This window comes from Dendrobates tinctorius, unplaced genomic scaffold (genome assembly GCF_039654945.1).
Source record: "Dendrobates tinctorius isolate UK_male_01 unplaced genomic scaffold, ASM3965494v1 ptg000048l, whole genome shotgun sequence".
NCBI classification, from domain to species: domain Eukaryota; kingdom Metazoa; phylum Chordata; class Amphibia; order Anura; family Dendrobatidae; genus Dendrobates; species Dendrobates tinctorius.
In genome coordinates, this window is record NW_027361716.1 from 6,842,501 (window position 1) to 6,857,500 (window position 15,000).

Here is a 15,000-nt window from a genome sequence, read left to right on the forward strand (position 1 = left end):
GACGCCGAAAAGAATTTTTAGAAAAACACCACCAAAAATGTTTATAAGGCACTTTAGGAAATTCTGGAAAACACAAGAAAAGATGTCTTAGAGAAAAATCAAAAACACTTCCTGAAGCCATTTTGGCTTCAAATCCTTGTCAGATTCACCCACTTGGAAAGAGTGTTATGTGAATATTGACTCAAGTCACAGAGTATGAGATTGCTTGGTATGACATAGACAATGAGTGACATAGAAAATGAGTGATATAGACAATTTTAATTTTTGCTAATCCTACTTGATTGACAGCTTTGAGTCAATCCTTGAATACTTGAAATTTTTTTTGTCTTTTATAATGTGGATTTTAAATTGCTTGTTTCATCTTAAACATTGGGCATCGTCGATCTGAGTGCAGATGGAAAAATCGAAATGTGTGCCCAGGTTCCACTGAGATTTGAACTCAAATCACTGGATTCAAAGTCCAGAGTGCTAACCATTACACCATGGATCCAACCATGCCTCAGACATGGCTGCGGCTTGTTGTGCTGAATAAAGCATATGAAATCGTGAACGATGGCAAAAACAGGCTCCAAAGCTGCAGTGCAAATCTGAATTCATACACAATGGTAAATTGATATCTTATAACCTTTCATTCCACAAATTTACCAACATTTCCACGATATCACAGCTAGGACAGTTTGAAATGTTGATGAAAAGTGGCTAGTAAAAAGATTGCTGTATCTGTTACTTGGAAAAAGTGTGAAAAAAATAAATTGCAAAACTTATACTGTTAGAAAACTGTTCATCCAGTAGTCGATAAAGATTAGCATTGCGTGGTAAAAGGCTTCATCTGAGAGATAATTTAAGGTTTGTGCAAATCAAAGTGCATGTCCCAGTCCATTAGCCAGGACAGCGGTCTGTGGCTGCTGGACAAGATCAAGAGAAAAACCTCTTACCTGATGGCACCCACGGTGCTTCTTTTGATTAGCGGCAAGTCGCACATGTAATGTTGCTCCAGAATAGATTATCTAAAGAACAGTCGAAGATAAAGTCAGTTTGGTCCGAGAAACTCGCTCCATCACAGATCACTGTCATGGGGAATAGACTAGTAAACATGCAAATTGAACAACAAAGATAAAAGGTCAAAAAGTTATTGAAACATTGACGTAGTCGGCAGGATTTGCACCTGCGCGGGGAGACCCCAATGGATTTCTTGCCCATCGCCTTAACCACTCGGCCACGACTACTCGGACATCAAGCTGTTAAGAGTTTCACACACGTTTTCTAATAGCACCATGGCCAAGCTCAGTGATCAACCCTCTGGAAGACATCTCAGAAAAAGAAAAGAAAATACAAGGTCTCAGTAAAATGCAAAAATCTGATTTAAATTCATCATCCATGGGAACCATTCACAGTTTAAAGCTTTTCCCTCTTCATAATGTGGATTTGGAGTCAGTCAGCTCCAAAAACATCTTTAAAAATAATCCAAAAATGCTGAGAAGACTGAACATAATCATTTCCAAGTAAAAAAGACTTGATGTTCATTTGATCAGGCTTTGGAGCGTCTATTAACCATTTCAAGTTTCCAAAAATGTCCAGCGGTTAACTGAAATTACCATATCAATCTTCAGCTGTTTTTCACTTTGAACAGCTCCATACCTATAATACAAGTCAACGGTAAGGTTCGAAAGACCCTATAAAGGGTCCTGATTGACTTTTGTGTGCTACAAAAAAAGCCACAAAACACATTCAAAAGACGCCGAAAAATTTTTTTAGAAAAACACCACCAAAAATGTTTATAAGGCACTTTAGGAAATTCTGGAAAACACAAGAAAAGATGGCTTAGAGAAAAATCAAAAACACTTCCTGAAGCCATTTTGGCTTCAAATCCTTGTCAGATTCACCCACTTGGAAAGAGTGTTATGTGAATATTGACTCAAGTCACAGAGTATGAGATTGCTTGGTATGACATAGACAATGAGTGACATAGACAATTTTAATTTTTGCTAATACTACTTGATTGACAGCTTTGACCATGGTATTCCATGAATCCTTGAACTCTTTTTTTGTCTTTTATGATGTGGATTTTAAATTGCTTGTTTCATCATAAACATTGGGCATCGTCGATCTGAGTGCAGATGGAAAAATCGAAATGTGTGCCCAGGTTCCACTGAGATTTGAATTCAGATGACAGGATTCAAAGTCCAGCGTGCTAACCATTACACCATGGAACCAACCATTACACCATGGAACCAACCATTACACAGTCATGGCTGCGGCTTGTTGTGCTGAATAAAGCATATGAAATCGTGAACGATGGCGAAAACAGGCTCCAAAGCTGCAGTGCAAATCTGCAATCATACACAATGGTAAATTGATATCTTATAACCTTTCATTCCACAAATTTACCAACATTTCCACGATATCACAGCTAGGACAGTTTGAAATGTTGATGAAAAGTGGCTAGTAAAAAGATTGCTGTATCTGTTACTTGGAAAAAGTGTGAAAAAAATAAATTGCAAAACTTATACTTTTAGAAAACTGTTCATCCAGTAGTTGATAAAGATTAGCATTGCATGGTAAAAGGCTTCATCTGAGAGATAATTTAAGGTTTGTGCAAATCAAAGTGCATGTCCCAGTCCATTAGCCAGGACAGCGGTCTGTGGCTGCTGGACAAGATCAAGAGAAAAACCTCTTACCTGATGGCACCCACGGTGCTTCTTTTGATTAGCGGCAAGTCGCACATGTAATGTTGCTCCAGAATAGATTATCTAAAGAACAGTCAAAGATAAAGTCAGTTTGGTCCTAGAAACTCGCTCCATAACAGATCACTGTCATGGGGAATAGACTAGTAAACATGCAAATTGAACAACAAAGATAAAAGGTCAAAAACTTTTTGAAACATAGACGTAGTCAGCAGGATTTGAACGTGCGCTGGGAGACCCCAATGGATTTCTAGTCCATCGCCTTAACCACTCGGACACGACTACTCAGACGTCAAGCTGTTATGAGTTTCATACACGTTTTCTAATAGCTCCATGATCAAGCTCAGTGATCAACCCTCTGGAAGACATCTCAGAAAAAGAAAAGAAAATACAAGGTCTCAGTAAAATGCAAAAATCTGATTTAAATTCATCATCCATGGGAACCATTCACAGTTTAAAGCTTTTCCCTCTTCATAATGTGGATTTGGAGTCAGTCAGCTCCAAAAACATCTTTAAAAATAATCCAAAAATGCTGAGAAGACTGAACATAATCATTTCCAAGTAAAAAAGACTTGATGTTCATTTGATCAGGCTTTGGAGCGTCTATTAACCATCTCAAGTTTCCAAAAATGTCCAGCGGTTAACTGAAATTACCATATCAATCTTCAGCTGTTTTTCACTTTGAACAGCTCCATACCTATAATACAAGTCAACGGTAAGGTTCGAAAGACCCTATAAAGGGTCCTGATTGACTTTTGTGTGCTACAAAAAAAGCCACAAAACACATTCAAAAGACGCCGAAAAGAATTTTTAGAAAAACACCACCAAAAATGTTTATAAGGCACTTTAGGAAATTCTGGAAAACACAAGAAAAGATGGCTTAGAGAAAAATCAAAAACACTTCCTGAAGCCATTTTGGCTTCAAATCCTTGTCAGATTCACCCACTTGGAAAGAGTGTTATGTGAATATTGACTCAAGTCACAGAGTATGAGATTGCTTGGTATGACATAGACAATGAGTGACATAGACAATTTTAATTTTTGCTAATACTACTTGATTGACAGCTTTGACCATGGTATTCCATGAATCCTTGAACTCTTTTTTTGTCTTTTATGATGTGGATTTTAAATTGCTTGTTTCATCATAAACATTGGGCATCGTCGATCTGAGTGCAGATGGAAAAATCGAAATGTGTGCCCAGGTTCCACTGAGATTTGAATTCAGATCACAGGATTCAAAGTCCAGAGTGCTAACCATTACACCATGGAACCAACCATTACACCATGGAACCAACCATTACACAGTCATGGCTGCGGCTTGTTGTGCTGAATAAAGCATATGAAATCGTGAACGATGGCGAAAACAGGCTCCAAAGCTGCAGTGCAAATCTGCAATCATACACAATGGTAAATTGATATCTTATAACCTTTCATTCCACAAATTTACCAACATTTCCACGATATCACATCTAGGACAGTTTGAAATGTTGATGAAAAGTGGCTAGTAAAAAGATTGCTGTATCTGTTACTTGGAAAAAGTGTGAAAAAAATAAATTGCAAAACTTATACTGTTAGAAAACTGTTCATCCAGTAGTTGATAAAGATTAGCATTGCATGGTAAAAGGCTTCAACTGAGAGATAATTTAAGGTTTGTGCAAATCAAAGTGCATGTCCCAGTCCATTAGCCAGGACAGCGGTCTGTGGCTGCTGGACAAGATCAAGAGAAAAACCTCTTACCTGATGGCACCCACGGTGCTTCTTTTGATTAGCGGCAAGTCGCACATGTAATGTTGCTCCAGAATAGATTATCTAAAGAACAGTCAAAGATAAAGTCAGTTTGGTCCTAGAAACTCGCTCCATCACAGATCACTGTCATGGGGAATAGACTAGTAAACATGCAAATTGAACAACAAAGATAAAAGGTCAAAAAGTTTTTGAAACATAGACGTAGTCAGCAGGATTTGAACCTGCGCGGGAAGACCCCAATAGATTTCTAGTCCATTGCCTTAACCACTCGGCCACGACTACTCGGACGTCAAGCTGCTTTGAGTTTCACACATGTTTTCTAATAGCACCATGATCAAGCTCAGTGATCAACCCTCTGGAAGACATCTCAGAAAATGAAAAGAAAATACAAGGTCTCAGTAAAATGCAAAAATCTGATTTAAAGTCATCATCAATGGGAACCATTCACAGTTTAAAGCTTTTCCCTCTTCATAATGTGGATTTGGAGTCAGTCAGCTCCAAAAACATCTTTAAAAATAATCCAAAAATGCTGAGAAGACTGAACATAATCATTTCCAAGTAAAAAAGACTTGATGTTCATTTGATCAGGCTTTGGAGCGTCTATTAACCATCTCAAGTTTCCAAAAATGTCCAGCGGTTAACTGAAATTACCATATCAATCTTCAGCTGTTTTTCACTTTGAACAGCTCCATACCTATAATACAAGTCAACGGTAAGGTTCGAAAGACCCTATAAAGGGTCCTGATTGACTTTTGTGTGCTACAAAAAAAGCCACAAAACACATTCAAAAGACGCCAAAAAGAATTTTTAGAAAAACACCACCAAAAATGTTTATAAGGCACTTTAGGAAATTCTGGAAAACACAAGAAAAGATGGCTTAGAGAAAAATCAAAAACACTTCCTGAAGCCATTTTGGCTTCAAATCCTTGTCAGATTCACCCACTTGGAAAGAGTGTTATGTGAATATTGACTCAAGTCACAGAGTATGAGATTGCTTGGTATGACATAGACAATTTTAATTTTTGCTAATCCTACTTGATTGACAGCTTTGACCATGGTATTCCATGAATCCTTGAACTCTTTTTTTGTCTTTTATTATGTGGATTTTAAATTGCTTGTTTCATCATAAACATTGGGCATCGTCGATCTGAGTGCAGATGGAAAAATCGAAATGTGTGCCCAGGTTCCACTGAGATTTGAATTCAGATAACAGGATTCAAAGTCCAGAGTGATAACCATTACACCATGGAACCAACCATTACACAGTCATGGCTGCGGCTTGTTGTGCTGAATAAAGCATATGAAATCGTGAATGATGGCGAAAACAGGCTCCAAAGCTGCAGTGCAAATCTGCAATCATACACAATGGTAAATTGATATCTTATAACCTTTCATTCCACAAATTTACCAACATTTCCACGATATCACAGCTAGGACAGTTTGAAATGTTGATGAAAAGTGGCTAGTAAAAAGATTGCTGTATCTGTTACTTGGAAAAAGTGTGAAAAAAATAAATTGCAAAACTTATACTGTTAGAAAACTGTTCATCCAGTAGTTGATAAAGATTAGCATTGCATGGTAAAAGGCTTCATCTGAGAGATAATTTAAGGTTTGTGCAAATCAAAGTGCATGTCCCAGTCCATTAGCCAGGACAGCGGTCTGTGGCTGCTGGACAAGATCAAGAGAAAAACCTCTTACCTGATGGCACCCATGGTGCTTCTTTTGATTAGCGGCAAGTCGCACATGTAATGTTGCTCCAGAATAGATTATCTAAAGAACAGTCAAAGATAAAGTCAGTTTGGTCCTAGAAACTCGCTCCATCACAGATCACTGTCATGGGGAATAGACTAGTAAACATGCAAATTGAACAACAAAGATAAAAGGTCAAAAAGATATTGAAACATAGATTTGAACCTGCGTGGGGAGACCCCAATGGATTTCAAGTCCATCGCCTTAACCACTCGGCCACGACTACTCGGACGTCAAGCTGTTATGAGTTTCACACACGTTTTCTAATAGCACCATGATCAAGCTCAGTGATCAACCCTCTGGAAGACATCTCAGAAAATGAAAAGAAAATACAAGGTCTCAGTAAAATGCAAAAATCTGATTTAAAGTCATCATCAATGGGAACCATTCACAGTTTAAAGCTTTTCCCTCTTCATAATGTGGATTTGGAGTCAGTCAGCTCCAAAAACATCCTTAAAAATAATCCGAAAATGCTGAGAAGACTGAAAATAATCATTTCCAAGTAAAAAAGACTTGGTGTTCATTTGATCAGTCTTTGGAGCGTCTATTAACCATGTCAAGTTTCCAAAAATGTCCAGCGGTTAACTGAAATTACCATATCAATCTTCAGATGTTTTTCACTTTGAACAGCTCCATACCTATACTACAAGTCAACGGTAAGGTTCGAAAGACCCTATAAAGGGTCCTGATTGACTTTTGTGTGCTACAAAAAAAGCCACAAAACACATTCAAAAGACGCTGAAAAGAATTTTTAGAAAAACACCACCAAAAATGTTTATAAGGCACTTTAGGAAATTCTGGAAAACACAAGAAAAGATGGCTTAGAGAAAAATCCAAAACACTTCCTGAAGCCATTTTGGCTTCAAATCCTTGTCAGATTCACCCACTTGGAAAGAGTGTTATGTGAATATTAACTCAAGTCACAGAGTATGAGATTGCTTGGTATGACATAGACAATGAGTGACATAGACAATTTTAATTTTTGCTAATCCTACTTGATTGACAGCTTTGGTGTTCCATGAATCCTTGAACTCTTTTTTTGTCTTTTATTATGTGGATTTTAAATTGCTTGTTTCATCATAAACATTGGGCATCGTCGATCTGAGTGCAGATGGAAAAATCGAAATGTGTGCCCAGGTTCCACTGAGATTTGAACTCAGATCACAGAATTCAAAGTCCAGAGTGCTAACCATTACACAATGGAACCAACCATTACACAGTCATGGCTGCGGCTTGTTGTGCTGAATAAAGCATATGAAATCGTGAACGATGGCGAAAACAGGCTCCAAAGCTGCAGTGCAAATCTGCAATCATACACAATGGTAAATTGATATTTTATAACCTTTCATTCCACAAGTTTACCAACATTTCCACGATATCACAGCTAGGACAGTTTGAAATGTTGATGAAAAGTGGCTAGTAAAAAGATTGCTGTATCTGTTACTTGGAAAAAGTGTGAAAAAAATAAATTGCAAAACTTATACTGTTAGAAAACTGTTCATCCAGTATTTGATAAAGATTAGTATTGCATGGTAAAAGGCTTCATCTGAGAGATAATTTAAGGTTTGTGCAAATCAAAGTGCATGTCCCAGTCCATTAGCCAGGACAGAGGTCTGTGGCTGCTGGACAAGATCAAGAGAAAAACCTCTTACCTGATGGCACCCACGGTGCTTCTTTTGATTAGCGGCAAGTCGCACATGTAATGTTGCTCCAGAATAGATTATCTAAAGAACAGTCAAAGATAAAGTCAGTTTGGTCCAAGAAACTCGCTCCATCACAGATCACTGTCATGGGGAATAGACTAGTAAACATGCAAATTGAACAACAGAGATAAAAGGTCAAAAAGTTATTGAAACATAGACGTAGTCGGCAGGATTTGCACCTGCGCGGGGAGACCCCAATGGATTTCTTGCCCATCGCCTTAACCACTCGGACACGACTACTCGGACTTCAAGCTGTTATGAGTTTCACACACGTTTTCTAATAGCACCATGATCAAGCTCAGTGATCAACCCTCTGGAAGACATCTCAGAAAATGAAAAGAAAATACAAGGTCTCAGTAAAATGCAAAAATCTGATTTAAAGTCATCATCAATGGGAACCATTCACAGTTTAAAGCTTTTCCCTCTTCATAATGTGGATTTGGAGTCAGTCAGCTCTGAAATTAGAACTGAAATTACCATATCAATCTTTAGCTGTTTTTCACTTTGAACAGCTCCATACCTATACTACACGTCAACGGTAAGGTTCGAAAGACCCTATAAAGGGTCCTGATTGACTTTGGTGCGCTACAAAAAAAGCCACAAAACACATTCAAAAGATGCCGAAAAGAATTTTTAGAAAAACACCACCAAAAATGATTATAAGGCACTTTAGGAAATTCTGGAAAACACAAGAAAAGATGTCTTAGAGAAAAATCAAAAACACTTCCTGAAGCCATTTTGGCTTCAAATCCTTGTCAGATTCACCCACTTGGAAAGAGTGTTATGTGAATATTGACTCAAGTCACAGAGTATGAGATTGCTTGGTATGACATAGACAATGAGTGACATAGAAAATGAGTGATATAGACAATTTTAATTTTTGCTAATCCTACTTGATTGACTGCTTTGACCTTGGTATTCCATGAATCCTTGAACTTTTTTTTGTCTTTTATTATGTGGATTTTAAATTGCTTGTTTCATCTTAAACATTGGGCATCGTCGATCTGAGTGCAGATGGAAAAATCGAAATGTGTGCCCAGGTTCCACAGAGATTTGAACTCAGATCACTGGATTCAAAGTCAAGAGTGCTAACCATAACATCATGGAACCAACCATGCCTCAGACATGGCTGCGGCTTGTTGTGCTGAATAAAGCATATGAAATCGTGAACGATGGCGAAAACAGGCTCCAAAGCTGCAGTGCAAATCTGAATTCATACACAATGGTAAATTGATATCTTATAACCTTTCATTCCACAAATTTACCAACATTTCCACGATATCACAGCTAGGACAGTTTGAAATGTTGATGAAAAGTGGCTAGTAAAAAGATTGCTGTATCTGTTACTTGGAAAAACTGTGAAAAAAATAAATTGCAAAACTTATACTGTTAGAAAACTGTTCATCCAGTAGTCGATAAAGATTAGCATTGCATGGTAAAAGGCTTCATCTGAGAGATAATTTAAGGTTTGTGCAAATCAAAGTGCATGTCCCAGTCCATTAGCCAGGACAGCGGTCTGTGGCTGCTGGACAAGATCAAGAGAAAATCCTCTTACCTGATGGCACCCACGGTGCTTCTTTTGATTAGCGGCAAGTAGCACATGTAATGTTGCTACAGAATAGATTATCTAAAGAACAGTCAAAGATAAAGTCAGTTTGGTCGAGGAAACTCGCTCCATCACAGATCACTGTCATGGGGAATAGACTAGTAAACATGCAAATTGAACAACAAAGATAAAAGGTCAAAAAAATATTGAAACATAGACATAATCGGCAGGATTTGAACCTGCGCGGGGAGACCCCAATGGATATCTAGTCCATCGCCTTAACCACTCCGCCACGACTACTCAGACGTCAAGCTGTTATGAGTTTCACACACGTTTTCTAATAGCACCATGATCAACCTCAGTGATCAACCCTCTGGAAGACATCTCAGAAAATGAAAAGAAAATACAAGGTCTCAGTAAAATGCAAAAATCTGATTTAAAGTCATCATCAATGGGAACCATTCACAGTTTAAAGCTTTTCCCTCTTCATAATGTGGATTTGGAGTCAGTCAGCTCCAAAAACATCCTTAAAAATAATCCGAAAATGCTGAGAAGACTGAAAATAATCATTTCCAAGTAAAAAAGACTTGGTGTTCATTTGATCAGGCTTTGGAGCGTATATTAACCATGTCAAGTTTCCAAAAATGTCCAGCGGTTAACTGAAATTACCATATCAATCTTCAGATGTTTTTCACTTTGAACAGCTCCATACCTATACTACAAGTCAACGGTAAGGTTCGAAAGACCCTATAAAGGGTCCTGATTGACTTTTGTGTGCTACAAAAAAAGCCACAAAACACATTCAAAAGACGCTGAAAAGAATTTTTAGAAAAACACCACCAAAAATGTTTATAAGGCACTTTAGGAAATTCTGGAAAACACAAGAAAAGATGGCTTAGAGAAAAATCAAAAACACTTCCTGAAGCCATTTTGGCTTCAAATCCTTGTCAGATTCACCCACTTGGAAAGAGTGTTATGTGAATATTGACTCAAGTCACAGAGTATGAGATTGCTTGGTATGACATAGACAATGAGTGACATAGACAATTTTAATTTTTGCTAATCCTACTTGATTGACAGCTTTGACCATGGTATTCCATGAATCCTTGAACTCTTTTTTTGTCTTTTATTATGTGGATTTTAAATTGCTTGTTTCATCATAAACATTGGGCATCGTCGATCTGAGTGCAGATGGAAAAATCGAAATGTGTGCCTAGGTTCCACTGAGATTTGAATTCAGATCACAGGATTCAAAGTCCAGAGTGCTAACCATTACACCATGGAACCAACCATTACACCATGGAACCAACCATTACACAGTCATGGCTGCGGCTTGTTGTGCTGAATAAAGCACATGAAATCGTGAACGATGGCGAAAACAGGCTCCAAAGCTGCAGTGCAAATCTGCAATCATACACAATGGTAAATTGATATCTTATAACCTTTCATTCCACAAATTTACCAACATTTCCACGATATCACATCTAGGACAGTTTGAAATGTTGATGAAAAGTGGCTAGTAAAAAGATTGCTGTATCTGTTACTTGGAAAAAGTGTGAAAAAAATAAATTGCAAAACTTATACTGTTAGAAAACTGTTCATCCAGTAGTTGATAAAGATTAGCATTGCATGTTAAAAGGCTTCAACTGAGAGATAATTTAAGGTTTGTGCAAATCAAAGTGCATGTCCCATTCCATTAGCCAGGACAGCGGTCTGTGGCTGCTGGACAAGATCAAGAGAAAAACCTCTTACCTGATGGCACCCACGGTGCTTCTTTTGATTAGCGGCAAGTCGCACATGTAATGTTGCTCCAGAATAGATTATCTAAAGAACAGTCAAAGATAAAGTCAGTTTGGTCCTAGAAACTCGCTCCATCACAGATCACTGTCATGGGGAATAGACTAGTAAACATGCAAATTGAACAACAAAGATAAAAGGTCAAAAAGTTTTTGAAACATAGACGTAGTCAGCAGGATTTGAACCTGCGCGGGAAGACCCCAATAGATTTCTAGTCCATCGCCTTAACCACTCGGCCACGACTACTCGGACGTCAAGCTGTTTTGAGTTTCACACATGTTTTCTAATAGCACCATGATCAAGCTCAGTGATCAACCCTCTGGAAGACATCTCAGAAAATGAAAAGAAAATACAAGGTCTCAGTAAAATGCAAAAATCTGATTTAAAGTCATCATCAATGGGAACCATTCACAGTTTAAAGCTTTTCCCTCTTCATAATGTGGATTTGGAGTCAGTCAGCTCTGAAATTAGAACTGAAATTACCATATCAATCTTCAGCTGTTTTTCACTTTGAACAGCTCCATACCTATACTACAAGTCAACGGTAAGGTTCGAAAGACCCTATAAAGGGTCCTGAATGACTTTTGTGTGCTACAAAAAAAGCCACAAAACACATTCAAAAGACGCCGAAAAGAATTTTTAGAAAAACACCACCAAAAATGTTTATAAGGCACTTTAGGAAATTCTGGAAAACACAAGAAAAGATGTCTTAGAGAAAAATCAAAAACACTTCCTGAAGCCATTTTGGCTTCAAATCCTTGTCAGATTCACCCACTTGGAAAGAGTGTTATGTGAATATTGACTCAAGTCACAGAGTATGAGATTGCTTGGTATGACATAGACAATGAGTGACATAGAAAATGAGTGATATAGACAATTTTAATTTTTGCTAATCCTACTTGATTGACAGCTTTGAGTCAATCCTTGAATCCTTGAAATTTTTTTTGTCTTTTATAATGTGGATTTTAAATTGCTTGTTTCATCTTAAACATTGGGCATCGTCGATCTGAGTGCAGATGGAAAAATCGAAATGTGTGCCCAGGTTCCACTGAGATTTGAACTCAGATCACTGGATTCAAAGTCCAGAGTGCTAACCATTACACCATGGATCCAACCATGCCTCAGACATGGCTGCGGCTTGTTGTGCTGAATAAAGCATATGAAATCGTGAACGATGGCAAAAACAGGCTCCAAAGCTGCAGTGCAAATCTGAATTCATAAACAATGGTAAATTGATATCTTATAACCTTTCATTCCACAAATTTACCAACATTTCCACGATATCACAGCTAGGACAGTTTGAAATGTTGATGAAAAGTGGCTAGTAAAAAGATTGCTGTATCTGTTACTTGGAAAAAGTGTGAAAAAAATAAATTGCAAAACTTATACTGTTAGAAAACTGTTCATCCAGTAGTCGATAAAGATTAGCATTGCGTGGTAAAAGGCTTCATCTGAGAGATAATTTAAGGTTTGTGCAAATCAAAGTGCATGTCCCAGTCCATTAGCCAGGACAGCGGTCTGTGGCTGCTGGACAAGATCAAGAGAAAAACCTCTTACCTGATGGCACCCACGGTGCTTCTTTTGATTAGCGGCAAGTCGCACATGTAATGTTGCTCCAGAATAGATTATCTAAAGAACAGTCGAAGATAAAGTCAGTTTGGTCCGAGAAACTCGCTCCATCACAGATCACTGTCATGGGGAATAGACTAGTAAACATGCAAATTGAACAACAAAGATAAAAGGTCAAAAAGTTATTGAAACATTGATGTAGTCGGCAGGATTTGCACCTGCGCGGGGAGACCCCAATGGATTTCTTGCCCATCACCTTAACCACTCGGCCACGACTATTTGGACATCAAGCTGTTAAGAGTTTCACACACGTTTTCTAATAGCACCATGGCCAAGCTCAGTGATCAACCCTCTGGAAGACATCTCAGAAAATGAAAAGAAAATACAAGGTCTCAGTAAAATGCAAAAATCTGATTTAAAGTCATCATCAATGGGAACCATTCACAGTTTAAAGCTTTTCCCTTTCATAATGTGGATTTGGAGTCAGTCAGCTCCAAAAACATCCTTAAAAATAATCCGAAAATGCTGAGAAGACTGAACATAATAATTTCCAAGTAAAAAAGACTTGATGTTCATTTGATCAGGCTTTGGAGCGTCTATTAACCATGTCAAGTTTCCAAAAATGTCCAGCGGTTAACTGAAATTACCATATCAATCTTCAGCTGTTTTTCACTTTGAACAGCTCCATACCTATACTACAAGTCAACGGTAAGGTTCGAAAGACCCTATAAAGGGTCCTGATTGACTTTTGAGTGCTACAAAAAAAGCCACAAAAGACGCCGAAAAGAATTTTTAGAAAAACACCACCAAAAATGTTTATAAGGCACTTTAGGAAATTCTGGAAAACACAAGAAAAGATGGCTTAGAGAAAAATCAAAAACACTTCCTGAAGCCATTTTGGCTTCAAATCCTTGTCAGATTCACCCACTTGGAAAGAGTGTTATGTGAATATTGACTCAAGTCACAGAGTATGAGATTGCTTGGTATGACATAGACAATGAGTGACATAGACAATTTTAATTTTTGCTAATCCTACTTGATTGACAGCTTTGACCATGGTATTCCATGAATCCTTGAACTCTTTTTTTGTCTTTTATTATGTGGATTTTAAATTGCTTGTTTCATCATAAACATTGGGCATCGTCGATCTGAGTGCAGATGGAAAAATCAAAATGTGTGCCCAGGTTCTACTGAGATTTGAACTCAGATCACTGGATTCAAAGTCTAGAGTGCTAACCATTACACCATGGAACCAACAATGACACAGTCATGGCTGCGGCTTGTTTTGCTGAATAAAGCATATGAAATCGTGAACGATGGCGAAAACAGGCTCCAAAGCTGCAGTGCAAATCTGCAATCATACACAATGGTAAATTGATATCTTATAAACTTTCATTCCACAAATTTACCAACATTTCCACGATATCACAGCTAGCGCAGTTTGAAATGTTGATGAAAAGTGGCTAGTAAAAAGATTGCTGTATCTGTTACTTGGAAAAAGTGTGAAAAAAATAAATTGCAAAACTTATACTGTTAGAAAACTGTTCATCCAGTAGTCGATAAAGATTAGCATTGCATGGTAAAAGGCTTCATCTGAGAGATAATTTAAGGTTTGCGCAAATCAAAGTGCATGTCCCAGTCCATTAGCCAGGACAGCGGTCTGTGGCTGCTGGACAAGATCGAGAGAAAAACCTCTTACCTGATGGCACCCACGGTGCTTCTTTTGATTAGCAGCAAGTCGCACATGTAATGTTGCTCCAGAATAGATTATCTAAAGAACAGTCAAAGATAAAGTCAGTTTGGTCCTAGAAACTCGCTCCATCACAGATCACTGTCATGGGGAATAGACTAGTAAACATGCAAATTGAACAACAAAGATAAAAGGTTATTTTAAACATAGACGTAGTCGGCAGGATTTGCACCTGCGCGGGGAGACCCCAATGGATTTCTAGCCCATCGCCTTAACCACTCGGCCACGACTACTCAGACGTCAATCTGTTATGAGTTTCACACGCGTTTTCTAATAGCACCATGATCAAGCTCAGTGATCAACCCTCTGGAAGACATCTCAGAAAAAGAAAAGAAAATACAAGGTCTCAGTAAAATGCCAAAATCTGATTTAAAGTCATCATCAATGGGAACCATTCACAGTTTAAAGCTTTTCCCTCTTCATAATGTGGATTTGGAGTCAGTCAGCTCCAAAAAC

At 38.0% G+C, this 15,000-nt stretch overlaps 8 non-coding genes across 8 annotated transcripts; all 8 read right to left on the bottom strand.

Moving 5' to 3' along the window:
* Window positions 1–418: 418 nt before the first annotated feature.
* Window positions 419–494, bottom strand: TRNAQ-UUG (transfer RNA glutamine (anticodon UUG)). The gene has a single exon. It is a non-coding gene; the product is annotated as a tRNA-Gln (tRNA).
* A 3,390-nt stretch (window positions 495–3,884) lies between these two features.
* TRNAQ-UUG (transfer RNA glutamine (anticodon UUG)) lies at window positions 3,885–3,956 on the bottom strand. The gene has a single exon. It is a non-coding gene; the product is annotated as a tRNA-Gln (tRNA).
* Window positions 3,957–4,630: 674 nt separating this feature from the next.
* On the bottom strand, window positions 4,631–4,712 carry TRNAS-AGA (transfer RNA serine (anticodon AGA)). The gene has a single exon. It is a non-coding gene; the product is annotated as a tRNA-Ser (tRNA).
* Window positions 4,713–10,643: 5,931 nt separating this feature from the next.
* On the bottom strand, window positions 10,644–10,715 carry TRNAQ-UUG (transfer RNA glutamine (anticodon UUG)). The gene has a single exon. It is a non-coding gene; the product is annotated as a tRNA-Gln (tRNA).
* A 674-nt stretch (window positions 10,716–11,389) lies between these two features.
* On the bottom strand, window positions 11,390–11,471 carry TRNAS-AGA (transfer RNA serine (anticodon AGA)). The gene has a single exon. It is a non-coding gene; the product is annotated as a tRNA-Ser (tRNA).
* A 794-nt stretch (window positions 11,472–12,265) lies between these two features.
* On the bottom strand, window positions 12,266–12,341 carry TRNAQ-UUG (transfer RNA glutamine (anticodon UUG)). Its single transcript has one exon. It is a non-coding gene; the product is annotated as a tRNA-Gln (tRNA).
* Window positions 12,342–13,976: 1,635 nt separating this feature from the next.
* TRNAQ-UUG (transfer RNA glutamine (anticodon UUG)) lies at window positions 13,977–14,048 on the bottom strand. The gene has a single exon. It is a non-coding gene; the product is annotated as a tRNA-Gln (tRNA).
* A 647-nt stretch (window positions 14,049–14,695) lies between these two features.
* TRNAS-AGA (transfer RNA serine (anticodon AGA)) lies at window positions 14,696–14,777 on the bottom strand. The gene has a single exon. It is a non-coding gene; the product is annotated as a tRNA-Ser (tRNA).
* Window positions 14,778–15,000: the final 223 nt, after the last annotated feature.